This window comes from Geospiza fortis, unplaced genomic scaffold (genome assembly GCF_000277835.1).
Source record: "Geospiza fortis unplaced genomic scaffold, GeoFor_1.0 scaffold59, whole genome shotgun sequence".
NCBI classification, from domain to species: Eukaryota; Metazoa; Chordata; class Aves; order Passeriformes; family Thraupidae; genus Geospiza; species Geospiza fortis.
This window is the reverse complement of record NW_005054381.1, coordinates 463,445-475,325: the sequence shown is the minus strand read 5'-3', so window position 1 is coordinate 475,325 and position 11,881 is coordinate 463,445. Positions and strand designations below refer to the sequence as shown.

The following is an 11,881-nucleotide window of genomic DNA, read 5'->3' as shown; positions in this document are numbered from 1 at the left end:
CCAAGGGGCAGCGTGCTGGGGTGAGTGATGGCACCCTCCTGCAGGAACTCAGGCTGCTGGGTCAGGGGCAATGTAAATAACCCTCCTTGCCAGAGGGCAGGGATTTTGGGGGGGGATGATGAGAACACCTGCGTGCTCCCAACGCACACCCCCCATCCCAGGACGGGGAGCTGGTGCTGAGGATCAGCGCTGGAGTTCAGGGTGTCCCCGAGCAGCTGTGGGGCAGCCCCCGAGGTTCGTGCCCGCTGCCCGGCCGGGCCGGCCCGAGCAGCAGCAGGAGTGTGCTGGGGTTTTTTCCCCCCTCTCTCTCTCTCTCTCTGTTTTTGTTGGGTTTTGGTGTTTTTTGGGTTTTTTTTTTGTTATTCCCCCCGCCCCCTCCCCCCCGGATTGTTGCTCCTCGCAGCGCTTACAAAAAGAGCGGCTCCTCCACACGCGGGTTTGTTTAAAAGGAGCTTTTCCAGCGCTGCCAAATTGGGGGATGCATGCCCTGCACTTAAATATTGTGGTGTTAAGTCGTTTGGATTGTGATAGCTTTCAGGAAAAAGAAGAACATAGTGGAAGGCACTGAAGGCACTCTCAGAATTATTTTTTTTTTAATTTTATTTATAAAAAAATACTGTGGCCAGTTTGTTGGATGTACGTAAGGTGCTAGGCCTTTTGCACAAAACAACTTGAATTGCAATTGCAGATTCTTCTGTCTTCACTTAGTTTGTTGACTTCACGCTATTCAGAAAGAGGAATGGGAATGTAAATAACACAATTCAAACTCTTCTTGTTTTTCCTGCCTGATAATTAGTATTTCAGTTTTCTCCCCACATTCATTCTTGTATTAAGGTGGGAAATTTTCTTTGGCAGTAGGAAAATAATGAATAGATATTTAAGAAATAGAGAGCAGATTAATTTGTTTTATTCCAGACTGTAATTCAATGCTCTCTGTTTAAATGCTTACAGATGAATGGACCCATTTGTGGTGTAATTTGATTACAGCCCTTTATCTCAAACTTCATGCCTTGAAATTTCACTCTGATTTGGGGCTTGTCCCATTTGGCTTTCTACTAACATTGTTTGCAGTGTAAAGTATATCAGCACCTTGTTTACTGCTGTCCCTGAATACTCCATAGGGCATTAAAGGGTCCTCAGTCTTAAGCTTCTATTTTAATGTGTTGTTTCATTGTAATTGAAAGTTGCTGCTGATTTTTTGAAGGTCTTGTTGCTTCCTCTCCCATGCTTAAAATGTCACTTTTACTGTCAACAATGAAGTCTTTAATCTGTCACTCTTAACGCATAGACTGGACTTTCTTGGGGCTTTTTCTGTTTGTTTGGGAGTTTTTTATTATTATTGATTTTTATTTTTTAAACTTTCAGGGATGGTCCTACTGTCTTTTTGTTTCCCATTACATTTCCCGTTCTCAATGTTAGAGAGCTGTGAAAGGGTCAGGGCAGTAAGATAACCCCTTTGGGGGTTGATACCTTGTCCAGCATTTGGGGTGCAGCACCTGACAGTTTTGTATTATCTCTGGTTTCTGTGTTCTCTTTTAACAAATACACCGAGTATCAATCTTTCCTTACCTTCCATGGAATCTCACTGACCAGGAACAACAGATGTTTGTGGAATGATTTGTTGGCATGGGAAACTTCTCTTTATTTCCCTTTTGTTAATTTTGTTATTTTTGCAGCCAGTGGAGATGCAGGGGAAGCTTGTTTGTGTCATTCTTGAGACAACTGACAGCACTGAAACACTTTCTCCTGAGTGCTTCTGCATGCCCTGTGGCAAACAAGGTCCCTGCCCCACACATCTTCTCTCTGATCAACATCATGTATATAAGAAAGATGAGGGTCTCTGGGAAATGTAATTCCTTATAAATTTATGACCCCACTGTTTCCTCCTCCTTAAAAAAGTGAATATGCTCAAAAGTCAACAACTTTTTATAAGGGTGCAAGACAAATCTCCTCTCCCACACACCCCATGTGCAAAGAACCCTCAGGGGAGTGAAAGAGGGAGGTGGTCCACATCCCTGCTAATCTGTTCTGAGGAGATAGCAAAGATACCAGTTACTACATCACCTACATTTTTCCCAGTGAGACTTTAACCACAGTTTCACTCGTGCTGCAAGGCTGCCAGTAAGAAGTAATGATTTGTAGGATAGATGTGATCCAAAGGGGTGACAATGACATCATCAGTATTCTTATGTTAGTCATGCAAGAAACTAGGGTTTTTACGCAGCCTCCTGTGAGAAGTGATTTGGAGGGTCTCTTTCATGTTGTCATACATCAGGGAAAAGGGCTGGAACAGTTATTTTTTTTAATCTTGCACATTTTTCATAATCCCCTTGGGAAGGAAAAGTAACAAATCTCCCTTTTTATTTGGCCTTTTGCCACGCTCTCACACTCTTGCCCTTGTTCATGACACAAGTGTTTTAATTTAGCTTCTGTTACAATAGCAATATTTTCTGGTACAGAGAACAGCAGTTTTGAGACTATTCTGATGGCCAGAAGCAAGACAGCAGCTAACATGGTGAAGAGGTGAGACCAGCAGTGAATGAAATAGTGGTCTGGACTGAGCTAAAAGAAAAATACTCTTAATCATAACTTTAAGTTAGGCATGAGGTATTTTATGCAAAGTTGCATTAAGAGAGGTCATCTAGGAATAAATAACAGTGGAACTGCTAAGCAGTTACACTGAGGACTGTGCTCTTGGTGTTGTGCTTTTGTCAGTGCAGGCCTACTGATTTCAGCAGGCTCTGCCAGGCACCCCAGTGGAGGAGTGATCCATGTCTTTTTTAGTGGCATGCTGAAGATTTGCACGTGTTTAATGTTTTTGCTGTTGCTGTCATCACCCTTCTGGTGTTGTATTGATTGTGTTGGTTAGGGCATGGTCCTAATAGCACCAGGGTTGGGGATTCAGCCCTCATACAATCCACTCACCTGAGAGCTGGACTTGGTAATCTTTGTGAGTCCCTTCCAGCTCAGCACATTGTGTCTCTGTGTCTGGCTTGAATGTTCCTTGGTGCCAAGGATTCTCACCTGTTCAGAAGCTGTGCAGTGTTTATACATGTAAATATAACAACTGTGTGTGGCTTTACCATTGCATTATTTTTCTTTTGTATGTGCCTCTCTAAATGCTGGTTCTCTGGGGCAGAGAGCTGTGCTGATCTGAAAACTCCCGCCTTCATCTCCCCGTGTGCTGCAAAATGAGCAGCTTCCCTCACACCAAAGTGTCTCTGCTTCCTTGGTTAAACTGTCTCATGCTGCTGGGAGAGGTGCCACAAGTAACCTGCTGGAGGACTTGATACAAATACTGTTCTGCTACATTCCTGTCTTGATTTTTTTTCCCCCCCCTAATTGCAAAATACTTTAACAGCATCCAGCAAGGAAAAGTTCTGGATTCTGCACCTGGTTTGAGGCAGCCCTGGGTGTGGGTGCAGCCTGGGGAAGGAGCTGCTGGACAGCAACACCACACAGAGGGACCTGGGGTCCTGCTTGGTGCCAGAGGGATCTGAGCCAGCAGTGCCCTGGGGCCAGCAGGGCCATCCCTGCCCTGGAGCTCCAGGCCCAGCAGTGCCAGTGGGGCCAGGGAGGGATTGTCCTGCTCTGCTCTGGGGGCCTCACCTCGAGTGCTGTGCGCAGGTTTGGGCAGCACAGTGTGAGGAAGGAATTAAACTCAGAGAGAGTGCAAAGGAGGCCATGAGCACAGTGAGGCCGTGAGGGGAAGCCGTGTGAGGAGCTGCTGAGGGCCCTGGGGCTGGGCAGCTGGAGGAGAGGAGCCTGAGGGGACTCATTGCAGTCTGCAGCTCCCTGGTGAGGGGAAGAGGAGGGGCAGACACTGATCCCTGCTTGGTGTGACAGTGATGGCACCTGAGGGATGGCCTGAAGCTGTGTCAGGGGGTTAAGGTTGGATGTTGGAAACAGGTTCTTCCCCCAGAAGATGATACTGGTTGGAATGGCAATGATTATAGTGGCAGATGTAAAGTATGCTTGGGTGTCAATGTCTATTCCTACTGTGAATATGTGGTGAGCTCAGATATAAAGCCCAGGAACCCAGTGGACAGTATAGCTCATACTATTCCTATGTAGCCAAATGGTTCTTTTTTTCCCTGTGTAGTAAGTTACGACATGAGAGATGATTCCAAATCCTGGAAGGATTAAGATAGAGACTTCTGGATGACCAAAGAATCAGAAAAAGTGTTGGTGTAGAACTGGGTCTCCTCCTGCAAGGGTGGAAGAATGTGGTGTTGAGGTTGCAGTCTGTAAGGAGTGTTGTGATTTCTGCAGCTGGGACTGGAAGGGACAGGAGTAGGAACACTGCAGTGATTAGGACTGGTCAGAAGAATAGTGGGGTTTGGGTGGCTGGGCACTGAACAGGTTCCCCAGGGCAGTGGTCACAGCACCAAGGCTGGCAGAGCTCCAGGAGCGTTTGGCCTATGACACAGACATCTTTTCATGAAAAATCCTTTCCTTAGGATTTTTCCTCCTGAGAAGCTGAGAGGCCTCAGGAACAAAATGTAAACAATGGTTATCTGCTGCTGTGGAATGCAACAGGTGCATCTGTGATTGGCCCATGTTGGTTGTTTCTAATTAATGGCCAGTCACAGTCAGCAGGCTCGGGCTCTGTCCAAGCCACAAGCCTTTGTTATCATTCTTTCTTTTTCTGTTCTTAGCTAGCCTTCTGATGAAATTCTTTCTTCTATTCTTTTAGTATAGTTTTAATATAATATATATCATAAAATAATAAATCAGCCTTCTGAAACATGGAGTCAGATCCTCGTCTCTTCCCTCATCCTGGGACCCCTGTGGACACGGTCACAGGCCAACGCTCAGGCACATGGTGTGACTCTTAGGGATGGGGCTGTGCTGGGCCAGGAGTTGGACTCGGTGATCCTTGTGGGTCCCTTCCAACTCAGCAAATTCGGTGATTCCTTTTAGTGCATAGGAGTTAAACCTGCATGGAGGACAGTTTGGGATAATGCATGCATTGAGGCACCAGTGCATGCAATAGATGGTAGGAAGGTGAGCCTATCCTTGTCTTTGGAGAGTATATAAAAATATATGGAGAGTCCAGGAAAACAAAGGGGGTCAGTGTTCTTCCAAGCACTGGGTCTATGTCATGTAGTTAGCCTCATTCTTGGGTAATGCTTTAGTAGACCCCTGAACATCTGGAGTCAATGCTAACAAGTTATTTTTCCTGTCTATTCCAGTACCTAATATAAAGATTTGGTGGTAAGCAATGAAGTGGTTGAGGGAGAAAGGTATTATTTAAATTGTAAAGCTATTAAATTATAAATAGAATAAAGTTGAGCAGTTAGTTTGTTCACAGGGCTGGGTGTTTAAATGACCTAATTGTAGGTCATGTGTCAATTGTAGGTCATCACAAATTTTAAAATCTCTGAGGGTTTTTTTGATACTCTGGTTTGAGATGATCATTATTTCTCAATGCTGAAGAGAAGGAAAAAGTTCTGCATGTGTAAAGGATGAGACCTTGGTCACCTGAAATGTTTAAATGCAGCCATTCCAAAAGCATCTGTCACTCTGGGTTCTTTTTCAAGGTGCTTCACTTTATGTATACTGGTGACTTGACACAGAATTACAGACAATTTGCAAGTGTACAGGTTTGGCACTACACACAGATGGCTGTCCATGTGAATGGGATGATTCCCAGAGAAGCTAGATGGGATATAGTGATCCCACTACAATATGATGCTTGGAGGCAGAAGGTATTCCTAGTGTGGAGAGGTCATTAAAAATATTCATTCCAATAAAAATGTAGCAAGAAGTGAATGGGGAAAAAAATGTACAGAATAAGTTGGATTTTCTTTGGGTTGTGAGCAAAAAATAAAACTAGGTTTGTTGTCTTTAAGTTTTCAGTGGTATTTTTGGTAATCTGTCCATTTTGCTTAGTAATAATTGACACCTCTACTTATGAACAGTGTGCTGTTGCTATTAATATAAGTGTTTCTCATCCCCTGATCACTTGTTTACTGTATAGGTGTCCTGAAATTGGAGATACTGTAATAAAAAGTCTATTTTGGACTTCAGAATATAATAGGACAAACAAGTGCTTAAAATGTATCTGTGCATCATTTGAGGACATTGAGATCAGCAGTCTGTTTCCTTTGGTATGAACTCAGACAAACACATGTTGTTTATGCCCTTATATGAGAAACAGATCGGCCTGCAACACTGCATGATTATCTGGCAAAGCCAAGTTACTCCTATCATTAAAACCTTTTGTTTTTTGGTCTTTCATGGCTCCTGCCATCCTGTGCATCCCAGGAAGACCACTGAGTAGAGGCTTTTGCCAGTTTTAAGATGGTATCTACTCATCTAAAACACGTTGCTCATGTTTCCTTTTGTTGTGGCAAAAACTCCCAAATGCCTTGAATATTTTATTTTCTGGGTATGTGTATATGTGTGTGATATCTGAGGTGTGGGGACTTCTTTTTCAGTGTGATTTGGTGACCATCTGTTACAGAAGGAGTGAGTGCTGATGTCCAGACACCACAGGAGGCTGCAGTGATGGGAAGCCTCGTGGCTAAAGCTGCCTGCCTGCCCTTCCCCAGAGCACTCTGCTGCCCTGTTTGTGTCACCATGGGCATTTATGGTGCTGAACCTGCTGGTGGATGTTCAGGATGAGTAGAGCTAGTGAGAATCAGCTAACTGAGTAGGTGGAGAGAACAGAATTTGCTTGTTTGGGCTAAGGAGGTATATAAGCTCTTTAATTGTGGATGTCATCAGTTTGTGTTCAAGGCTGCTGGGCTGTGAGAGCATTCTGCAGTGTTGAAACATGTTAAACCTTGGAAGGAACAGGATTCCTTCCTGATGGTCTCTTACTGTTGATCTACAAATGTTATTTTTTCCCTTTATTTGCTGCTTCTGGCACATGGTTTGCCAGTGGGGCACTGCCTGATTTTCTCTTTCTTTGCCTGGCAGTTCTGTCATGCAGTCAGTCCTCAACCTACCATGTGGTCCCATCAGGCTGAGGCTGATGCCAAGTCAGAAACCGACAGGAGTGCTTAGAAACTAAATGAGATTCAAAAGGTGGAATGGAAGTACTGGATCAAACCTGGAGTGTAATGCTGGGCAGCACTGTGTGCTGGAGAAATGTTGATTTAGATATTGTACTTTTAAAATAAATAGATATTTGCCTGTAGTTTGTAGTGGGATAGTTGTTTATCCTTATTTCCCATGTTTCAGTTCATTGGGAAAGCTGTCTCATAGATGAGATACATCATCTGTGCATAAGGTACAACATCAGTTATGTAAAAAAAACATCAATGGTGCCTGCTCATGTTGAGCTGAGAAATAGAAAAGATCAAAAAATACTCCTCTTTTGCCATGCAACTCATTGAAGATCCCCTCAGATGAATGGTTTTTTATTACTTTGAGGTGAAAGTCAGTATTTAAATTAAAAATGTGGCTTTTATCAGTTAGATGGCTCTTCCTGCAAGCTGCTACTGGTGTGCTTCAGCAGTAGAGCCAGTGCAGGTCTGTTATTGGAAAGTATGACTACTGTGCATTTGTCATCTAGAAGTAACAGCTGAATTGTTCATTAACAAAACAGTTTGAATCCACAGTCTACTCCTCTACTGAATTATAACTTAAATTATAATAAATAACTTAAATCCCTATTTGATAGCTGAATTCTTTGACAATGCCTTGGTCATTCTCTATAAAGATGTCTTTCTGTTGATTTTTTTTTAATTCTGTTTAGCACACCAGTTCATTTATCCAACACGCATCTTCTTAGTCATCCTGCATTTTAGAGTTTTAATGTATTTGGATAAAGGCTCCAATTTCTTTTCTCACCAGGAACAGTATGGATTTGTTCTTTTGTTTACTGCCAACTCAAGAGTAAACTCCAGCTCTGATCAGCTGGTAAAGGAAGAATTATCCACCAGGAATGTGGGGAAATATCTCCATTCATTATAGTTCAGAATCAGCAGAGTAGAGCATCTGAGCTGCTGTTAGCATTTCAAACTAAAAAGATCTCTCCTCCCCACCTTCAACTGAGCTGAGTTTTGTGTAGGTAAGATATATTTGTTAAGAAAGAAAACAACAGGCAAAAATGTAATGAAGACTGATTAAGCCAGTTCCATTACTTTACAAGCCCTTGTTAGTCCCAGATGTACTACACAAAGTTTTACTGTGCTGACCATCGAAATAGAGAATCTGATCTCATTTTTGTGGTCTGATATATAATAAACATTATGTACTGGTTATTAATGTTTTATTTTCACATCCAAAGAAATGCAGTGTACGCCTAAACTTTCTCACCAACCAGAACAACCTTGCTTTGGTCTGTTAAGTGTGGCTTAATAGAGATTAAAATAAAAGCCTACTTCTGATCTGCAGCCTGCTTTAGGAAGCTCCCAGCAGTAATACCAGAGATACCAGATCTGCCAGCAGATACCAGAGCTGCTGTTTAACACAGAGTTGGCATGTGGAAGAGAGGAGTGGCAAGTTTGCTTGGTGGCAGAAAACCATCCACTCATCCTTTGGGGACCTCTGAGGTATGCTTTTGTGGGAATGCCTGGGTAGGCAAAGTGATTTTTTTTTTTTTAATTTTGTGGTCTGGTTATTGTTTGGTAATGTGATGGAATAAATGTTTTTAAGATACTTGTGCTGCTTATTGGCAGTAATTATGGAGAGATGTAGGTTGTTGTTAATGGTAAGCTGTCCTTGACCCAAATTTTTTCAATACAAATTGTTTATGAAGTAGGAACCAAACCCTCTCAGGAGTGTGAATGTGTGTTTGGCTGAGATGTGACTGTAAAGGAGAAGTTCATCTTTTCCTGTGAAGTTTTAGTGTTCTTATTATAGAGGATACTAGAGATGGCATAAGGTGTGCCTATATAGGAGTAGAATGCAATCTTTAAGTCTTATGCAAAGTGCTCAAATAGATGAATTTAAAAAGTTGATACTGGGGGAATTTCTGAACCTGAGAGGAGAAAATTTACAAGTTTCAACATGGGTGGAACAGTTAAAAATGTATGTGTGACTCTCCCTGACTTTTTCTGTTCAGACTTTTTAAGAATGTTACATGAAGAGAATCTGGGTAATGATATGCACTGGTTTTAGCAATATCTGAATATTTATCCTAGTTCTGTGATTAAAGATCAGTATTCAGCCCTTTTTTATGCCATGCATGTTTTTACAGGGTGAGTTGGTGGAAGTTGATAAGTCTGAGACCTTGACTGAAATGGCCCGTGTTAATCTTGCTTAACATTTGTAGTTTTTATTTCTTTTCCTAAAGAAAGATTGACTCTTTTCCCTCGATAACCTCTAAGGCACTCACTTGCAAATAAATGTATTCTTGGCAGGAATAAAAAAAGGTAGCTCTTAATATTGAGAAGGATATACTCTGCATGCATCTAAGCAACTGTATACATTTACATAGATTTACTTAGTCTTTATTTTTGTGCTTTTTTAAAATGATGGATGACTTATCATGATTAGTCTTTCAGTTGTGATCTTTTTCAAGCTGCTTTTGGGTGGGAATCGGAGTTTATAACATGGAAAGCAAACATTTTCATTTGCTCTTTTAAACTACTCCACAGTATTAAATGTGCTAAGTATTTAGGAAAAAAAAAATCTCAGCTTATTTTGTGTTTATAACTAAGCAGTGTAACATGACCTGTACTAAACAAATGAAGCCAGTGGTGACTTGAGACTATGCTTGGCAAGACATTGGAGCTGGGAGGGCTCAGCCTTCCACACCTACTTCTTATTTGCAGGCTGGAAGAAGAAAACCAAGTTTACTTGCCTTTTCAGTTCTTAATTTGTTTCCCAACCTGGAATTAACTAGTGATAATTTTGAACAAAACTGAGTAATTTGAAATTAGGAAAATACTCACCCATTTTGTGGAAGATAATATGCTGTCAAAATCTGGTGTATTGGATAAGTGGACTGGGTTCAGTGGCTTTGTCAGTGACTTCTCCTCAGCTGATGTGTTCAATTTGCTTTGGAGTTTGGAGCAGCAAACATATTTTGATAAATGTTGTTTAAATTATCTCACACCTAAGATAATATTGTCTCTGCAAAAATTTTTGAATTTCAGGTATCTTTATATCAGGTGAGCTAATGTTAAAATTGTGCTCTTAGTTGTTTGCATATTCAAACTACATGGTTGCAGAAGGAAGGTGTTTCACTTTCACTGCAGATTACAGGCAATTTATGATATACTGAGATGATGTGTTGTGAGTTGCATGTTATTACCCATTTGGCATTTTTGTAAACCAAGCAGAGTTTTGTTGTGTGTATTTTGTTTGCATCTGCTGAGGCAGTGAGGTGTGAAACCACACACTTGTGGCTCAGCCTCTCTTGAGCTTCCTGCAGGTGAGTCTGGTTTGGGGATGGTTTTCTGCTGTGAGTGGTGGGATTATGTGCTTTGCAATGGTTCCATCTCACAAATTAAGTGGTCACAAATTGACATAGATTATGTTTGTTAAGAGATTTTTCTTCAGGTAAAATGCCAGCAATGTAGACTGGTTATAGCATTTTTTTTTGCAAACAAAATCAATGCTTCATTATGGAAAATAAAATGGATGAAGTAGCTGCATTGCAGACAAGGTGCAGATGTGCAGAACAACTGGAATCCTAAGGAACAGAGCATCATTTTTAACACAGATTTTGTTTTTCAGTGATTGTTTTCTTGTCAGTCCTCCTGGCATATGGTGTAACAATATTTTGATGACTGCCCGAAACTACTTTGTTACACCAGTTTGATGTTGGCTAAACACAGAAAAGTAGCAAGAATTTGGTTTGACCAGAGCAGGCTTTATGGTTTAATGGGGAGAAAGATGAAGGGAGGTGATAAATGCCAGAGGTGGCCTTGTGAATGAGCATGGATGGCTCATGTTGGACTGAGGGTTAATGCAGCAGTGGAGCCTCAAGCTTTTTGTGCAGTTTTCAGTCCAAGCCTGGTACAGTCACAAACTTAGAAAACAGCAAATCTTCACAGAATGGGTGAGGTCAAGAAGGATCTCTGAAGATCAGGTAGCCCAACCCCCCAGCTCAAGACAGAGGCTGCTCAAGCAGCTTGCTCAGGATTTTGTCCATTGGGATCCTGTGCTTAAAGCCATGCATGGAGCTTTGCTCTCTGCTCTGTCAACATGTTGTTGACCTCATTCACATTGTAATGCTTTGCTCCATTTGGCATTACTTTGACACAGCATTATAATGTGTGATTTAATGTCTCATCTCAGCCTGGCAAAGTGTTTTTTTAAACTTAAAAGTGAAACTGTGCAGCCTTTTGGTTGTGGAGAGAACTGTTGGTATGAATGAGATTGTTTACTGCAGTAGTTCATTGGTGCTTTGTGCTGCTTTGTGAGCATTTCAGGTGAATCTGCTTATTGCCTTTAAACTGAGAAAAACTAGCTGAAACAAACTAGATGCCAAAAAAATTCCATAGCTTGGTAAGAGCAAAGCTTGCCTTGGGAAAGGGCATGTACTCACTTCTATGCTGGTGCAGACAACTTAATTACAATTTGTAATGATGTTGGATAGATGCACAAGACTAATGAAGCTACTGCTACCCAAGCCCTCTACACAGAAGTTTCATTTGTGTCCTTGAGCTAAGTAAGGGAAAGTATTAGAATGACATGAACTCCAGATGTGACTCAGTTTGACTTTAAGTGCAGTATTATGTGCTGCATGCCCTGCAGTAAATGTGGTGCTTTGGTTATTATGCAGTTTCTGAAATTCCACTGTAAGAGTGGTCATGTGATGGAGCCTCACTGTAGGGAAGTGTTTTCTCTGTCCTCTTCCTATTGCTATCAAGTTACTCCAAGCATTCCGAGTGGTTCTTACAATTCCTGTACATACAATCATGCTGTTGGCTTTATGCCTTAGCACATTACCCATCCCAGTGCTGTATTCCAGGGA

At 41.8% G+C, this 11,881-nt stretch overlaps 1 protein-coding gene across 1 annotated transcript in view; it reads left to right on the top strand.

Annotated features, from left to right (window-relative positions):
* CASTOR2 (cytosolic arginine sensor for mTORC1 subunit 2) overlaps window positions 1-11,881 on the top strand; it is a 119,386-nt gene that overhangs the window by 371 nt on the left and 107,134 nt on the right. The window lies entirely within an intron of this gene.